We start from the raw sequence: 17,585 nt of genomic DNA, 5'->3' as shown, positions 1-17,585 counted from the left end.
TCAACCTATTTCCATTTACTGAGAATCACACAGGCATTAAAAAAAACCAAAAAAACTAAGCAATCGACCAACAGAATTTTGGTCAATCGTTGAAAAGTTAAAACTGGGCAATACATTGACAATTTCAATAACATTTATTGAAAAATGAAACCAATAACTGAAAACAACTTTCATCAAAAGTGATGCAGTAATCCTCTTAGGACTCTGCTTCCTTCCCAAAGATTAGCAATCCCAGCTGCGGGTGCCATGTCTGATCCCTTCACTTCCTTCTTACTTCCAATAAAAACAAGATCAGCCCATACCCCGACTATACATAATGCTTGTGCAGTATGGAAAGTGGGAAAAACACTCCACAGACTGTCTTCCTCTGATGCGTTTTACCCTCTAGTTTGGCTTAATCATAGACCGTATAATTATGCCACAATACTGGGTGAAACATATTATAGAAAACATGGACAATGGAGGTTTTGTTCACTACTGAAGCAGTAGGAATCAGCGTAGCGTAATGTGATATTACTTATATTAGAGTTCCTTTAAAAGTTATTGGATTTTTCTGCCAGGTTTGATCAAAGCAATTTCACTCCCATCTCCTTGCTGTTGATCAAAACCATCATTTTATCACTTTGATTGCCTTGCGATTTAGACAAAAAGTTGAACTGAAACTTGTATGGCCAGCTGTAGAGAAGACTTTCCTCTGGTTTCCCAGTAGTCCCATGTCACCACTTTATCATTCACACTGTCAGCAAAAATGCAAATCCAAAATATCAGTTTTGGGCAGAGTTGTATAAAGTACTCGAAACCCATACTTGAGTAAAAGTACAAGTGCTCGATCAAAAAGTGACTTGAGTAGAAGTGGAAGCGCTCGATCAAAAAGTGACTTGAGTAGAAGTACTAAAGTATTCAACATTTTTTGGACTTTAGTATTGCAAGTAGTTTTGAAAAAAAAATTGCTACTCAAGTACTGAAAGTAAAAGTACAAGTACTGTGTTATGTAGTTATTAAAGAAAGAAGTCAAAAGTTTGAACATCATATTGTTTTTTATTATTTCAAATGCAGCTTTTATTTATACATACAGTAGCATTTATTTTCGTATGCGCTGATAATACACATGTTTTGAGCTTCATGAAACCTGCCATCTACTGTTCTGGCAGTGGTCATTTTTATAATTGTAACGAGTAACTATGCAGCACAAAAAAAAATATCGGAGTAGAAGTATTGAAATCATTGAAAAATGTAATGAAGTAAAAGTGGAAGTAGGAGAAAAAATTCTACTCTAGGAAAGTACAGATACCGCCTTTTCGGTACTTAAGTACAGTAGTGAAGTAGTTCTACTTAGTTACTATACATCTCTGGTTTTGGGTTAAGTTGGCCTTTATTTAGGCTCAGACTTGGGCACATATATAGCCACATACTGGGGTGTAGTCACCAGGAGACAAATAAAAGGCTTTCCCATCTGCTCTCCAAAAAGAAAGAATGACAGGGACAAAGTAGGGATTTTAAGGTGCCTAGTAATGATGTAAGCAACAATTTAAAAAAAATCCAAATGTAAAAAAATTCAACAGTTTATTAATGTATAGAAAGTTAAAAAACACATTTCATATGGACAATACAGCAATGTTATAATCCAGTATACATATAGTGAACTCGATTTTGGTGAGATCCACCAAACACTATTTGTATATAAATCCCTCCAAAATGAGGGAATCTCTAATTGTCACCAGAGCTAGTGTCCCCATTGGAAGGTTTCACCTGTATCCCTGTTTTGGTGACAACACAAAATGTAGGTTTATCTTTTACTTTCAGTGATAATGGTAAATGGGACAAACTTCCCTAATGGGAAGAAAACAATAAAAACTGCCAGGTGTTCTAATCCCTCTCCACTTTATCCAAAATTAAAAAATAAAAGTTTTGGCTTTAGTTAAAACTGGAACTATTGGCATGACTATTAAATAACATTTTAAAGGGCTTTCTAATGCAATTTGTCGAGTTTCTGGTGGTACTATTCATGGTCTGAAGAACATTTTTTTAGAATTTCTGTGTGATTGAAATTCTACGTGTGTATGGCTAGCCTGTATGTCTGTCTCCATCACCCCCCATGCACTGACCAGTATGTGTCTCGGTGTTGAGCTAGTTGTGGCAGCGCTGACGCTCGGTGAACAATCCTCTGTGTTGCCCGCTGTCTGCGCTTGCTGAGAAACTCTCTCATTAGCAGCTTATTCTTTTGAAGAACACGATCGCTCTTCACAGAGGCCTCAGATCTTCCCTGGCAGACGTGGCTGACAGGCGCTCGCTGTCCCTGTGCCTCGGCACCTTACTCTCCGGGTTTCAATTCATTAGGCTGAAAAATCTTTTTCTATGGGGGGAAAAGGTTACAGAGATGAGAAGAATTACCAGCACAAACAGGCTTCCGCCAAGGAGGGGGGGCGACAGGGAAATGCTGAAATAGTGGTTTTACCAAGAATACCTGAATTAGGCTTCAAATTGTTTTAACCCCTTTATTGTGATGGAGGTGTATGGATGACGGCTGGATGATGGATCGATGATGTATGGATGATTGACAGATGATGTATGGATGATGGGCAGGTGATGGACAGAAGATGTATGGAAGACAAACAGACGATGTATGGAAGATGGACAGATGGTGAACCGATGATGTATGGAAGATGGACAGATGGTGAACCGATGATGTATGGAAGATGGACAGATGGTGAACCGATGATGTGATGTATGGAAGATGGACAGATGATGTATGGAAGAAGGACAGATGTACGGAAAATGGACAGATGGTAGACAGATGATGGATGGATGGATGGATGGATGATGTATAGATGATGGACCGATGATATATGGAAGATGGATTGATAATGGACTGATGATACATGGAAGATGGATTGATAATGGACAGATGATGTATGGAAGACGGATGTCAACAAGTCTGTGGTAGTGAGCCCTAATAGATCCCCAGCTCAGGATTCCCCAGGGCGCGGAGTCTAAGCCCCAGCCTGCTTCTTCACCAGGGCCCCTGATGGTGGGGATGGACTTGCAGCAGACTGGAACCAGGTCGCGGCCCCCAGGTAGGCCCAGCTGAGGATGTGGAGACCGCTGGCGTATGCAGGGTAAACAGGAGACTATAAGGAGATCCAGGAGACAAGCCAAGGTCAGGACAGGCAGCAGACAAACGTAGACGGAGAAACGAAGCCGGGTCGGTACACAGGAGATCAGATACAATAGCCAAGGAATACACGGATGGGAGCTCAGAGAACAGCGAAGTTGCTCAAGCAAGGGGCAGTGCACTGAGCATGTGTATATATAGGGAAGCATACAGGGAGGTGACCCAGGAAGTAATTGACAGGAACAGAATATAACCCACAGTAGAGCAGGCGACGCCCATAGAAGCCCAAACACCACATGTGAAGGGAAGCAAGACAGAAGCACTGCAGCAAGGAGGTAAGAATATACAGACAAAACTATAGGCTAACTTGTGACAATGGATTGATAATGGACAGATGATGTATGGAAGACGAACAGATGATGGATGGATGATGGGCGGGTGATGGACAGATGATGTATGGATGAGGAAAACATGATGTATGTAAGCAACTGTAGAACAGCACTTATCATTCCAGGACAAGGATATAGGGACTACTAGTCTCTCTTGTGTAGGATTCAAAACAGCATGGCCTAGGGTATTGCGTTTGGTACGTTCATTATCAGACAAATGCATAGCCCATACATCCATGGATTCTTCCTTAGACCCAATAGAAGAAGGGACTAGAGATTGCCGAGTGGGAGATTTAGTACCAAACTTGTGAGGAATAAATTGTCTCTGGCGGCCTTTCTCTAACTGGCATTCAGAGAAGCCAGTGTCCACCTGAATACACAAGTTGATTAAATCTTCCAAAGCCACTGGGACCTCACGTTAGGTTAGTTCGTCCTTTATGCGCTCTGCAAGGCCTCTGCGGAAGGCAGCCTTAAGGGCTCAATTATCTCAGGTAGTCTCTGCCGCAAGCGTGCGGAATTCAATGGCATAAGAAGCTACCGTGAGTTTACATTGATGTTGGTCGAGAATACCAGACTCGGCTGCAGATACTCTGCCAGGAACATCAACTGCTTTTTCAAAGGTTTTCATAAACGTGGAATAGTCAGAAAGAATAGGCGACTCTTTCTCAATAAGAGGGGACACCCAGGACAAGGCTCTGCCCTTTAGCAAGGAAATAATAAAAAAGTCACCTTGGCTAGAGCAGAGGCAAACACAAAAGGTTGGTTCCTAAAATGCAAGCGGCAGTGGTTGAGAAACCCTCTGCACACCAAAGGGTTCCCATCATACTTCTCAGGGAAGGGAATCTTAGTAGTGGAAGCACCCAGAGGGCTAGACACAACAACAGGTTCCCTAGCCCCAGCTTCCAGCTTTCTAGAAGTAGCGGGCCCAGAACCCCGTGCAGTAGACAAAGAAGATAACATAGCCGTGATAGCATCCAATTTCCCCTCTAATACCTGCACACAATTGGCCTGCTCTCCCTACAGTTGTCCCTGAAGAGAGACTGCGTGCAGCAATTCGCTGAGGTCCATCAGGCCCTAGTATGATGTCAGGTCTGTCAGGAGACTCTAACCATCCCTCCGGTTTCCTGACTGGTAGTCTTCTTCTCCCAGTATTAGGTGGAAAGGCGGTTGAGATCCTACAGCCAGAAATTTATATAGATTTGCCCATCACTTAATACCCGAGTGTCAGTGGCCATCATCCCTGTTCAATAGGAAAAAAGGGGAACCCCCAAGTTGGTGGGACTATAAATGCAACTGATCACTCAAAAAAATTGACATGTGTATAAAATTTTCAATGCTTTATTAATGTAATAAAACAACAGAACACAAAACAAACATAATCACAATGGTTCATTAAAAAGTTGCATGCAAATTACAGCTCATACATGGTACAGAAGATTCCGGGGTACATATGGCACCTCAATAGAAAGTGCACACAGGCTAAATCAAGGAACACCAAACAAGCACTCACAGTTAGTAAAGAGAGAAGTCGGCAAACCAAGATCTGTGAAAATCCAAAAAGGAGAAGTCAAAGAGGCAAGGTCAGGAACAGGCAGAGTCGGCAACAGCAATCAACGAAATCCAAAGGGGTAGTCCAAGAGGCAAGGTCGGGAATATGCAGAGCCGGCAACAGCAATCAACAAAATCCAAAGGGGTAGACCAAGAGGCAAGGTCGGGAATATGCAGAGCCGGCAACAGCAATCAACGAAATCCAAGTTTACCACCAACACCCAGGGAACAAGACCTATACTAGGGCGAAGACAGGAAGGGGAAGTGATGATTTGTAGGATCACTAGATTAGATGACAGCCAGCAGCTGGACACAGGGTGGGGCCAGCATCCAAACTCAAGAAATAGAAAAACAAGGGTGTTACTCAAAAGGAAGTTCCCCAGTGGTACAGGCAATAGGAACACCAGGTCTCAGGATCAAATCCCGGACACGGCGTGACACAGCCAGAACACTATCTGCATTGAGTTTGCATGTTCTGAGCATCATTGCACTGCTCTAGGGTTTGCCAGTTGGGTTTACCATGGACCCAGACTGCACAGGAACATTGTAAAACCTTTCTGCTGGTCTCCTTGTGCTGACCAGCCATAGGCAATCCAAAAGGTAGATCACACATACAGTGAAATAGCTAGTAAAGGACTGCAGGGTATACTTGCCCTACACCATCTGCCTAAATCTGGAGCAGGACCAGCTGTACTGACACCTCACTAGCATAGCGGCTAGCATTTGAAAATGAGCAGGAAGAACCAAAAAGGAAAAATGAGGTGTGCTTAACACAAGGTGGATGGTCACATGTAGGGTAGCCAAAAAGTGGGTGTGAATTTATGGTGTATGGCATGTATTGTCTTATCCTTCCCTATATATTTTCCTATATTCTATATAAAATAGGGCTTGTGGCTACACTGAAGAGAAAATATGAGAAAAAATAAGTGCCATCATTGGTGTCAGTGAAACAAAATAAGTCCCATTGTTGGTGTCATGAAATAAAATAAGCTGTATCATTGATACCAGTGAAATAAAATAAATCTCCTCGTAGGTGTCAGTGAAACAAAATAAGCTCCATTATTGGCATCAGTTAAAAAAAAAAATTTGCCTGTGTCAGTGAAATAAAATAAACTCCAGCGCTTGTGTCAAAGAAATAAAATAAGCCCCATCATTGGTGTCAGTAAAATAAAATAAACTCCATTGTTTGTGTCAAAAAAATCTAATCAGTCCCAGCACTGGTGTCAGTGAAATAAAATAAACTCTATCCTTCGTGTCAAAAAAATCAAATAAGTCCCAGCATTGGAGTCAGTGAAATAAAATAAGGTCCCTTTTGGTGCCTGCCTGGCGGCAGAGTTGGAGTTCTGGTAATGGAAGTTTCTGAACAACTGAAGGGCCATAGTTTGGAGACCCCTGGTGTAGTGTATCCTGCTGGACATGAACAGTGTGTGACAGTGTAAAAATCTCAGCACTGTCCTGAAGAAGCCAGGAAGCTACAGACCACAATCAACAAATGTTAATGATCTGTGCATTGTGCCTTGCATTAAAAAATTGTAAAGGCCATTCACACCATGCAGGTCACTGCAACGGTACATAATCTTGGAGACCTCACCTCTGTAACATCTCCAAAATATGCCCCTTTTTAACTGTTGAAACTACTAAGCTACTTATTCACTCCCTTGTTGTCCCTCGCCTTGACTATTGTAACTCCCTCCTCCTCAATCCCTACTTCTCCATAGGCTATCCCCTCTTCAGTCTATCATGAATGCTGCTGCCAGACTCATCTACCTTACCAATCGTTCAGTGTCTGCTACTCCTCTTCATCAATCCCTCCACCGGCTTTACATTGCCCAATGAATAAAATTCAAAACACTAACAATTCCATATATAAAAATGAATGTCAATGACCAACGCCATATATAGCTACTAGCAATAAGTGCAGATAAACAAACACTTGTGTAAACAGTGACAACGAAAAATTGTAGCGCTAAATAATATCAAAAGAAACTCAGAACACATAAAGTGTTACAATATACTTGTGTGTCCATAAAGTGAGAATATATACTAATAATCAGCGTAAGAAAATGTTCAAATAAACTCTCATAAAGAAATATCAGGTGATGTATTTTTAAGAGATCTCCCTCTCTCTGTGACAAACACCCAGTGCGACTTCCACCAAGGCCAGAAAAACACACTCACCAGATGGAATTGCTGTCTAGAATTAGAACAGCAAAAATTGCATGTGATAAGATCCAGGACCACAGAGGTATGCAGTCAACATCAGCTCACCCTTTTCTACTCTTATCTAAATTATAGGAATTCTTTCAGAATGTATCAGAGTAGATGGTTCATGACCAGAAAGCTTTCTTTTTCATAGTAGAAACAACTCAGCATGTCCCATCCGAAGCAATGAGTCACCAATGACAAAAAAAGAGAACATTTCACGGGGCAGTATTTATTGGTGAACTAGCATAAAAAAACAAACATAAAACCACATGTGCAAAGAGCACTTACATAAAAAGCCGCCAATTTAGCCAGGGAAAATGGCGGCAAGGACCTTAAGTGCAAAACATTATCTGTAAGTAATAGGCTTGCACTTACATGGAACGGCGCAAATCTATTGCAAAATTACGGCCAGGATCTCAAGCTTGTATAGTAGTAAACCTCTACAGCTGTTTTACGCACACACGCATCATCAAAACTTTTTATACTTCTGATGATGCGTGTGTGCGCGAAACAGCTATAGAGGTGTTATACTCCTGATGATGAATGTGTGCACTAAACAGCTGTAGAGGTTTTATACTCCTGATGATGTCTATGTGCGTGAAACAGCTGTAGAGGTTTTATACTCCTGATAATGCTTGTATGCGCAAAACAGCTGTAGAAGTTGTATACTCCTGATGATGCGTGTGTGCGTGAAACAGCTGTAGAGGTTTTATACTCCTGATAATGCTTGTATGCGCAAAACAGCTGTAGAAGTTGTATACTCCTGATGATGCGTGTGTGCGTGAAACAGCTGTAGAGGTTTTATACTCCTGATGATGCCTGTGTGCGTGAAACAGCTGTAGAGGTTTTATACTCCTGATGATGCCTGTGTGCGTGAAACAGCTGTAGAGGTTTTATACTCCTGATGATGCCTGTGTGCGTGAAACAGCTGTAGAGGTTTTATACTCCTGATGATGCCTGTGTGCGTAAAACAGCTGTAGAGGTTTTATACTCCTGATGATGTCTGTGTGTGTAAAACAGCTGTAGAGGTTTTATATTCCTGATGATGCCTGCGTGCGCGAAACAGCTGTAGAGGTTTTATACTCCTGATGGGGCCTGTGTGCGCGAAACAGCTGAAGAGGTTTTATACTCCTGATGGTGCCTGTGTGTGTGAAACAGCTGTAGAGGTTTCATACTCCTGATGATGCGTGTGTGCAAGAAACAGCTGTAGAGGTTTACTACTATACAAGCTTGAGATCCTGGCCGCAATTTTGCAATAGATTTTCGGCGTTCCATGTAAGTGCAAGCCTATTACTTACAGATAATGTTTTGCGCTCTAGGTCCTTGCTGACATTTTTCCTGGCTAGATTGGTGACTTTTTATGTAAGTGCTCTTTGCACATGTGGTTTTATGTTTGTTTTCCTATGCTAGTTCACCAATAAATACTGCACCATTAAATTTTCTCTTTATTGTCATTGGTGACTTATTGCTTCGGATGGGACATGCTGAGTTGTTTTTACTATGAAAAAGAAAGATTTCTGGTCATGACCCATCTACTCTGATACATTCTGAAAGAAAGTCCTATCATTTGGATAAGAGTAGAAAAGGGGGAGCTGATGTTGACTGCATACCTCTGAGGTCCTGGATCTTATCACATGCAATTCTAATTCTGGACAGCAATTCCATCTGGTGAGTGTGTTTTTCTGGCATTGGTGGAAGTCGAACGGGGTAATTGTCACATCGAAGGAGAGAGATCACTTGAAATACTGTACATCACCTGATATTTTTCATTTCATTAACGTTTATTTGAATTTTTTCTTACGCTGATTATTTTTATATATTCTCAATTTATGGACACACAAGTATAACACTTTATGTGTTCTGAGTTTATTTTGATATTATTATTTAGCGCTGCAATTTTTCTTTGTCACTAACAATAACATACAAAGCCATTTACAACTCTGCCCCGAGCTTCATCACCAATCTTGTCTCCAAATATCACCCAAACTGTCCTCTCCGTTCTCTCAAGACCTCCTGCTCTCTAGCTCCCTTTTCTCATCCTCCCATGCTCGTCTTCAGGGCTTCTCCCAAGCCTCTCCCATCCTCTGGAACTTACTGCTCCAATCTGTCTGGTTATCTCCTACTCTGTCCAGTTTTAGGCGATCCCTGAAAACTCATCTCTTCAAGGAGGTCTATCCTGGCCTTCAGCTAACACCAAATCTTCTACTTCCCTTATTATTATTTCAGGTACTTATATATCAGTTCATCCCTCACAGGCACTATTTTTTGTTTCACCAGCCCCTCCCTATTCGATTGTAAACTCGCAGGAGCAGGGCCCTTCTAACCCTCTTGTATTTAATTGTATTGTTGCTGTATTGCCTCCCTTTATATTTACAAAAAAATGCAAGAACAAGTCTTAGGACTGGTGGACTTTACTGGCACATTTATGACACTGAGACTGTATTTATAAAAATATCAAAAAAAATGTATTAGTACATATCTTTAACCACTTCTAGACCGGAGGATTTTCCCCCTTAGTGACCAGGCCATTTTTTGAGATTCAGCATTGCGTTACTTTAACTGACAATTGCAGGGTCATGCGACACTGTACCCTAATAAGATTGATGTCCCTTTTTTCTCCCACAAATAGAGCTTTCTTTTGGTGGTATTTGATCACTTCTGCGATTTTTATTTTTTGCGCTTTAAACAAAAAAAGCGACAATTCTGAAAAAAAAAAAAAACTATATTTTTAACTTTCTGCTATATAAAATTCCCAATAAAAAAGAAAAATTTTCTCATCATTTTAGGCCAATTGGCCAATTTGTATTCTGCTACATATTTTTGGTAAACAAAATCCTGATAAGCGTACTTTGATTGGTTTGCGCAAAAGTTATCACGTCTGCAAACTAGGGAAAAGATTTATGTCATTTTTATTTATTTATTTTTTTACTGGTAATGACGGCGATCAGCGATTTTTAGCGGGACTGTGACATTGTGGTGGATAGATCGGACACCTAACTGACATTTTTGACACTTTTGGGGGGACCAGTGACATTGCTACAGTAATCAGTGCTACAAATATGCACTGTTACTGTAATAATGACACTGGCAGGGAAGGAGTTAACCCAGGGGGAATCAAAGGGTTAAATGTGAGCCTAGGGGGTGTTTTCTAACTGTGGGGGGGGGGCTTATGGAATCATCACAGAGACCTGTGATCCTAAATAGGAGGAACACAGGAGCCCTGTGATGATTACCGAGAGAACAACGGTCTTCTGTGTTTACAACAGCAGACCTCCATTCTCTCTCCACAGGGAGCATTTTATATATTTATATATCTAATCATACATATAAATGTGCATAAATATATATTTTTGTGTGTAAAAAATTCTTGTTATATTCAACAGAAGTTGACACCCTCCTAATGGTCTTGAGGAAGCTACGCACTATAGCGAAACGCGTTGACCAGCGTAGGAGACCCAATATACAATACAGATACCTTCATTGGTTCATATAATCTGTATTATATTTCTATCTGGGAGGTGGTATATAGGGGTCACACTTTTAACTGCAATGTCACATGCATTGTTTTTAATTATTTTTTTAACGCTTTTAAAGCCTTTTAAAGATATGTACTAATAAACGTTTTGATATTTTTGTAAATACTGGGTCTGCCAGTAAAGTCTAGCAGTCTTAAGATTTGTTCTTGCATTTTTTTGTAGATTCTACTTTTGGGATGTGGCACGGGTAGAGGTCACCCTTAGTTTTTCCCTTTATATTGTAAAGCACTGCACAAATTGTTGGCGCTATATAAATCCTGTATAATAATATTAAACAACAATGTTTTTCCCCATGCCTCATTCACACCACAATGCTGTGTAGATGTGCGTGGGTTTAAAGTGCAGCATGCCTGCATTTTAACACAATGTAATACACATATGCATGTAACGCAATGCAGCGCAACTGAGAGTAAAGAAATAAGTAAATTGTTGTTAGCATTTTGTCCCTTCTGGGAATGTGTCACTTCACAAGGGATGACATTGGAAAGCATGCCAAAAGGCATAAAAAATGCAGTGTAAAACACCCACACTGCCACAGTTCACACATGGCACAGAATAAAGAACTGGTCACATTTTTTAAGAGGGTTGCCCCCCTGTTAATTATTAGGCTCAGGATCTGCTCTGTTTTCTCAGGTCAGAAGAGTGGTGCAGACATAAAGCTTGCACCACTCTTTTTTAAAGAATAACTAAAGGCAAAACTTTTTTTTAGTTTTGGATAGAGTGGAGAGGGATTAGAACACCTGCCAGTTTTTATTGCTGTCTGTGCCCCTGTTAAGGAGATTCACCCTCTCTATTTGTCCTGTTTACCTTTATCATTGAAAGTTCAAGCAAAAGAAAATCCCAAATTTTGGGTTGTCACCAGAAAAGTAAATCTTCCAATGGGGACACTAGTTCCGGTGACCTGGGGGGCTCTAATGAATTCCTTAAATTTGCAGGGATTTCCTCTCACTTCCTGTTTGGCTATGGGGCAGGAAGTGAAGGGAAATATCAGCAATGGAACACAAATGGCGAAAAAGATCTGACAGGGGTTATAACCCTTACTAGCTCTATCCAAAAAAAAAAGGTTTTTCCTATAGTTATACTTTTATTCCTCCCAGACCCTTTTTTTATTTTTTTTTTTATTTTTACATTTTTCATCTATCTGTTTCTCTGTGTGGATGAGAAAGAAAGTACGGGGGCAGGTTTTGCAGAGTGATCACTGTGATAGCCATTTGCAGACAATCACAGTGATCAGGAGCTGGTCCCCCAACTCCCGATTGTCAGTATAAGACCCAGAGCTGACAGAATTGGCTCAGTCTCCATACTGGGAGTGCATTATGGAGTGCGCTTCCAACACAAACACAGGAGCACATATACAGTATCTCACAAAAGTAAGTACACCCCTCACATTTTTGTAAATATTTAATTATACCTTTTCATGTGACAACACTGAAGAAATGACACTTTGCTACAATGTAAAGTAGTGAGTGTACAGCTTGCATAACAGTGTAAATTTTCTGTCCCCTCAAAATAACACACAGCCATTATTGTCTAAACCGCTGGCAACAAAAGTGAGTACACCCCTAAGTGGAAATGTCCAAATTGGGCCCAAAGTGTCAATATTTTGTGTGGCCACCATTATTTTCCAGAACTGCCTTAACCCTCTTAGGCATGGAGTTCACCAGAGCTTCACAGGTTGCCACTGGAGTCCTCTTCCATTCCTCCATGACGACATCACAGAGCTGGTGGATGTTAGAGACCTTACGCTCCTCCACCTTCTGTTTGAGGATGCCCCACAGATTCTCAATAGGGTTTAGGTCTGGAGACATGCTTGGCCAGTTCATCACCTTTACCCTCAGCTTCTTTAGCAAGGCAGAGGTGTTTTTGGGGTCGTTATCATGTTGGAATACTGCCTTGCCGCCCAGTCTCTGTAGGGAGGGGATCATTCTCTGCTTCAGTGTGTCACAGTACATGTTGGTATTCATGGTTCCCTCAATGAACTGTAGCTCCCAAGTGCCAGCAGCACACATGCAGCCCCAGACCATGACACTCCCACCACAATGCTTGACTGTAGGCAAGACACACTTGTCTTTGTACTCCTCACCTGGTTGCCGCCACACACGCTTAACACTATCTGAACCAAATAAGTTTATCTTGGTCTCATCAGACCATAGAATATGATTCCAGTAATCCATGTCCACAGTCTGCCTGTTGTCAGCAAACTGTTTCCAGGCTTTCTTGTGCTTCATCTTTAGAAGAGGCTTCCTTCAGGGATGACAGCTGTGTGGACTATTTTGATGCAGTGTGCTACGTATGGTCTGAGCACTGACAGGCTGACCCCCCCCCCCCCACCTCTTCAACCTCTGCAGCAATACTGACAGCACTCATCCATCTATTTCCCAAAGACAACCTCTGGATATGACGCAGAGCACATGCACTTAACCTCTTTGGTCGACCATGGCAAGGCCTGTTCTGAGTGGAACCTAGGCCAACTTCATGTAGAGCAACAATTCTTTTTTTCAGATCCTCAGAGAGTTCTTTGCCATGAGGTGCCATGTTGAACTTCCAGGGACCAGTATGAGAGAGTGAGAGCGATAACACCAATTTTAACACACCTGGTCCCCATACACACCTGAGACCTTGTAACACTAATGAGTCACATGACACCGGGGAGGGAAAATAGCTAATTGGGCCTAATTTGGACATTTTCACTTAGGGGTGTACTCAGTTTTGTTGGCAGCGGTTTAGACAATAATGGCTGTTTGTTCAGTTACTTTGAGGGGACAGCAAATTTACACTGTTATACACGCTGTACATTCATTATTTTACATTGTAGCAAAGTGTAATTTCTTCAGTGTTGTCACATGAAAAGATAAAATAAAATATTTACAAAAATGTGAAGGTTGTACTCACTTTTGTGAGATACTGTATGTGGAACGTTGGAAGAAGACCCATTTCTGTAATGCCACAATCAACAGGTTATTTGGAGTTGTTTAGCCACAATGAGCATTTAAATTGATATTAAACAGGAAAACAAACAGTTATATTGCAGCTTACCAGGTATTAGCTGTGATAGCTGCAGTAGCTTTTTTTTTAGGCTTTCTTTCTTCTGTTTTCATCTGGGGATGTTTTTCAAAAGCACAAGCTCTGCAGCAGAATGTTCAGTTAACATGGATGAAACCAGTGCTTTTTTTGTGTCTCCGCCCCCTACCCACCTCTGAGCACTGACCCATAGTTCTGCCCCTACCCACCTCTGAGCATTGACTCTTAGTTCTGCCCCTACCCACCTCCGAGCACTGACCCTTAGTTCTGCCCCTACCCACCTCTGAGCACTGACCCATAGTTCTGCCCCTACCCACCTTTGAGCATTGACCCTTAGTTCTGCCTCTACCCACCTCTGAGCACTGACCCTTAGTTCTGCCCCTACCCACCTCTGAGCACTGACCCTTGGTTCTGCCCCTACCCACCTCTGAGCATTGACCCTTAGTTCTGCCTCTACCCACCTCTGAGCACTGACCCTTAGTCCTGCCCCTACCCACCTCTGAGCACTGACCCTTAGTTCTGCCCCTACCCACCTCCGAGCACTGACCCTTGGTTCTGCCCCTACCCACCTCTGAGCACCAACCCTTTGTTCCAACCCCTACCCACCTCTGAGCACTGACCCTTGGTTCCAACTCCTACCCATCTCTGAGCACTGACCTTTGGTTCCACCCCCCACCCACCTCTGAGCACTTACCCTTGGTTCCACCGCTACCCACCTCTGAGCACCGATCCTTGGTTCCACCCCCTACCCACCTCTGAGCACTGACCATTGCTTCCAACTCCTACCCACCTCTGAGCACCAACTCTTGGTTCCACCCCCTACCCAGCTCCCAGTACAGGCCCTTTTAGAGAATATACAGCTGAGTTTAATTTAGTAGTGTTAAGTAATTTGTATGGAATTTGGTAATAACAAGAAAAGGAATAAAATAGATCCTCCACAGCCAGCAGCAATGGACCCCCCCCCCCCAGCAACAATGGACCCCCAGGAGCAAAAACAACAGATCTCCCTGCATTTAGCATTAATAGACTCTCCAGCAGCCAGCAACAGTAGACCTCAACTTAAACAGTAGATCCCTTTCAACAACAATAGATTGCCATGCAAAAATAGATCCAGTCCCGCAACAATAGATACCCCAGCAGCCAGCATCAGTAGGCCCTCCACCACACCCCAGCACCCTCTGCCATTGTGTACATTCAGTGCTGACAATGCTGTGCCTCCTCTGCTCATTCATCTAGAGTTGTGTCTCGCTAATACAGGAGGTGTGTTACTGGCCAGATCACTAGGTGAACACAGAGGGAAGATAGCCAAAGAACAAGAAACTGATGCAAGAGACTGAGAGGACCCTGCGCTTATGGAAAAAGTGCTTGAGTGCAACAATATACTAGTGAATTGTGTGTAAAAAGCTGCTAGCTGCAGTGTAAAAGTGCTGAGTGCTCTTTTGAAATGTGTACAACTGTGATTTGCAGCGCTGCTTAAATTGGTTTATAAATATATCAAAAATTCATATAAAATAATAGAATGAATGAAATACTTCATATAAATTAAATAAATAATACAATACATAAAACTCATAAAGTGCTGTAGTATTGGTGAAAATAAATATATGGCTCAATGTCCATTATATCATCGTGTTGCCGTGATGAATCTTTTCACTTGAACTCATGCAGGTGCTAAAGTGCTTGATTTGTGCTTTGTTCGGGGTCTCCCCCTTTGGTTATCTACTCACCGATAGATGGTAGTTTTCAGGCATGTAAGGATAGTTGTGCCCTGCTTCTCCGCTTGATGTATAATTATTTCTGTGAGTATTAATTCCTCCCCGATGTCCTCATGAAAAGAGAGTCATTCATGGTGAAGATCGTTTAAAAAGGGGGGTGTTTATTGAAAAAACAATGGGAATATACTCACAAACATAGTATAATATCATGCAAAAAAATGAATGAATGAAGAGAGCGGCTCGGCGGCTGACTGCTCCCGCAGCATCCACTACACCGGCCGGAGGTCACGTGATACGCTCGACCAATCACTAGACGCGTTTCGATGTGTAGCACATCGTCCTCTGTAGCAGCTACAGAGGACGATGTGCTACACATCGAAACGCGTCTAGTGATTGGTCGAGCGTATCACGTGACCTCTGGCCGGTGTAGTGGATGCTGCGGGAGCAGTCAGCCGCCGAGCCGCTCTCTTCATTCATTCATTTTTTTGCATGATATTATACTATGTTTGTGAGTATATTCCCATTGTTTTTTCAATAAACACCCCCCTTTTTAAACGATCTTCACCATGAATGACTCTCTTTTCATGAGGACATCGGGGAGGAATTAATACTCACAGAAATAATTATACATCAAGCGGAGAAGCAGGGCACAACTATCCTTACATGCCTGAAAACTACCATCTATCGGTGAGTAGATAACCAAAGGGGGAGACCCCGAACAAAGCACAAATCAAGCACTTTAGCACCTGCATGAGTTCAAGTGAAAAGATTCATCACGGCAACACGATGATATAATGGACATTGAGCCATATATTTATTTTCACCAATACTACAGCACTTTATGAGTTTTATGTATTGTATTATTTATTTAATTTATATGAAGTATTTCATTCATTCTATTATTTTATATGAATTTTTGATATATTTATAAACCAATTTAAGCAGCGCTGCAAATCACAGTTGTACACAAGAAACTGATGCAGCCACCACATCTAATGATTGCTAAGCTGCACTGGAAAACATCTTTGGTTTTGGGTTTAATAGCGCTTTAAAACAGCATTTTATTATTAACACCATTATAAACAAACGGCTTCTTTCATCTGAGATCTAAGGCAGTTTAGAAATCTTTTTCTTGCAAAATTGCTAATTTTATTCTGTGATTTTTCTGATTTATTACAGCACTAAAATTATCTTACTCTGTACCAGAATTGTAAAGTTATTTACAAATGAAATAGAGGTTTTAAAAAAATGCATTTTTAATGCAACAAAAACCAAACCACACATACACAGGAACAATAATAAAAAAAAAATCAAATATCTTCATAAAAAGTAAGAGAAGGGGAGGAATGATTTAATACAGTATTACATAAGAATACACTTGTTTACGGAAATCCATATTACATGCAGATCAAAGGACAATTTTTTTTTTTTTTTTTTGGTCTGCATATAAGCACTCAAAATATTGTAACAAATGTAACATTGGGGTTTATTAACTAAAGCTAGAGAAGGCCAAATTAGTCACAATTCTGCAGAGAATCCAATCAGCTTCTAACCTCAGCTTGTTTAATTAGACTTTAGCAATAAAACCTGGAAGCTGATTGGTTTCTCTGCAGAATTGTGACTCATTTTGCCCTCTCTAGCTTTAATAAACATTGTAACAATGTACTTGTGAATGAAGCCTACTAACAGTGACTGCAGGCTTCATTCACATAGGAGCCACTGCCAGCACTCTTGATTCCAAAAGCACTACCTGGCTGTCAGACTGACAGCGGGGACTTTAAAGGCACCTTTCATTTGAAAAATACTTATGCGCCAATTGTCAGTAGTTGCTAGTTTCCTGGCTGTGTGGTGGGCAATTAACCCCAGACAAGCATGAGGCCAGGAGTTTGGCTCTACTGATTGTTTACTGGTTTCAAGTCATTAGTTCTTAACAGAATACATAAGCTGCCATCCCGACCTCATTCTGAAAATGCTAGTTGCCTGGTTGCACTGGTGAAAATGACAGTTGTCTGGTGAGCCATGGATGCTGAAAATGCTTGCAGCCAATGAAGCCAAGACT

Source organism: Pelophylax lessonae (genome assembly GCF_965119305.1).
Source record: "Pelophylax lessonae genome assembly, chromosome: 10".
Classification (NCBI taxonomy): Eukaryota; Metazoa; Chordata; class Amphibia; order Anura; family Ranidae; genus Pelophylax; species Pelophylax lessonae.
Note: the sequence above shows the minus strand (reverse complement) of the source record.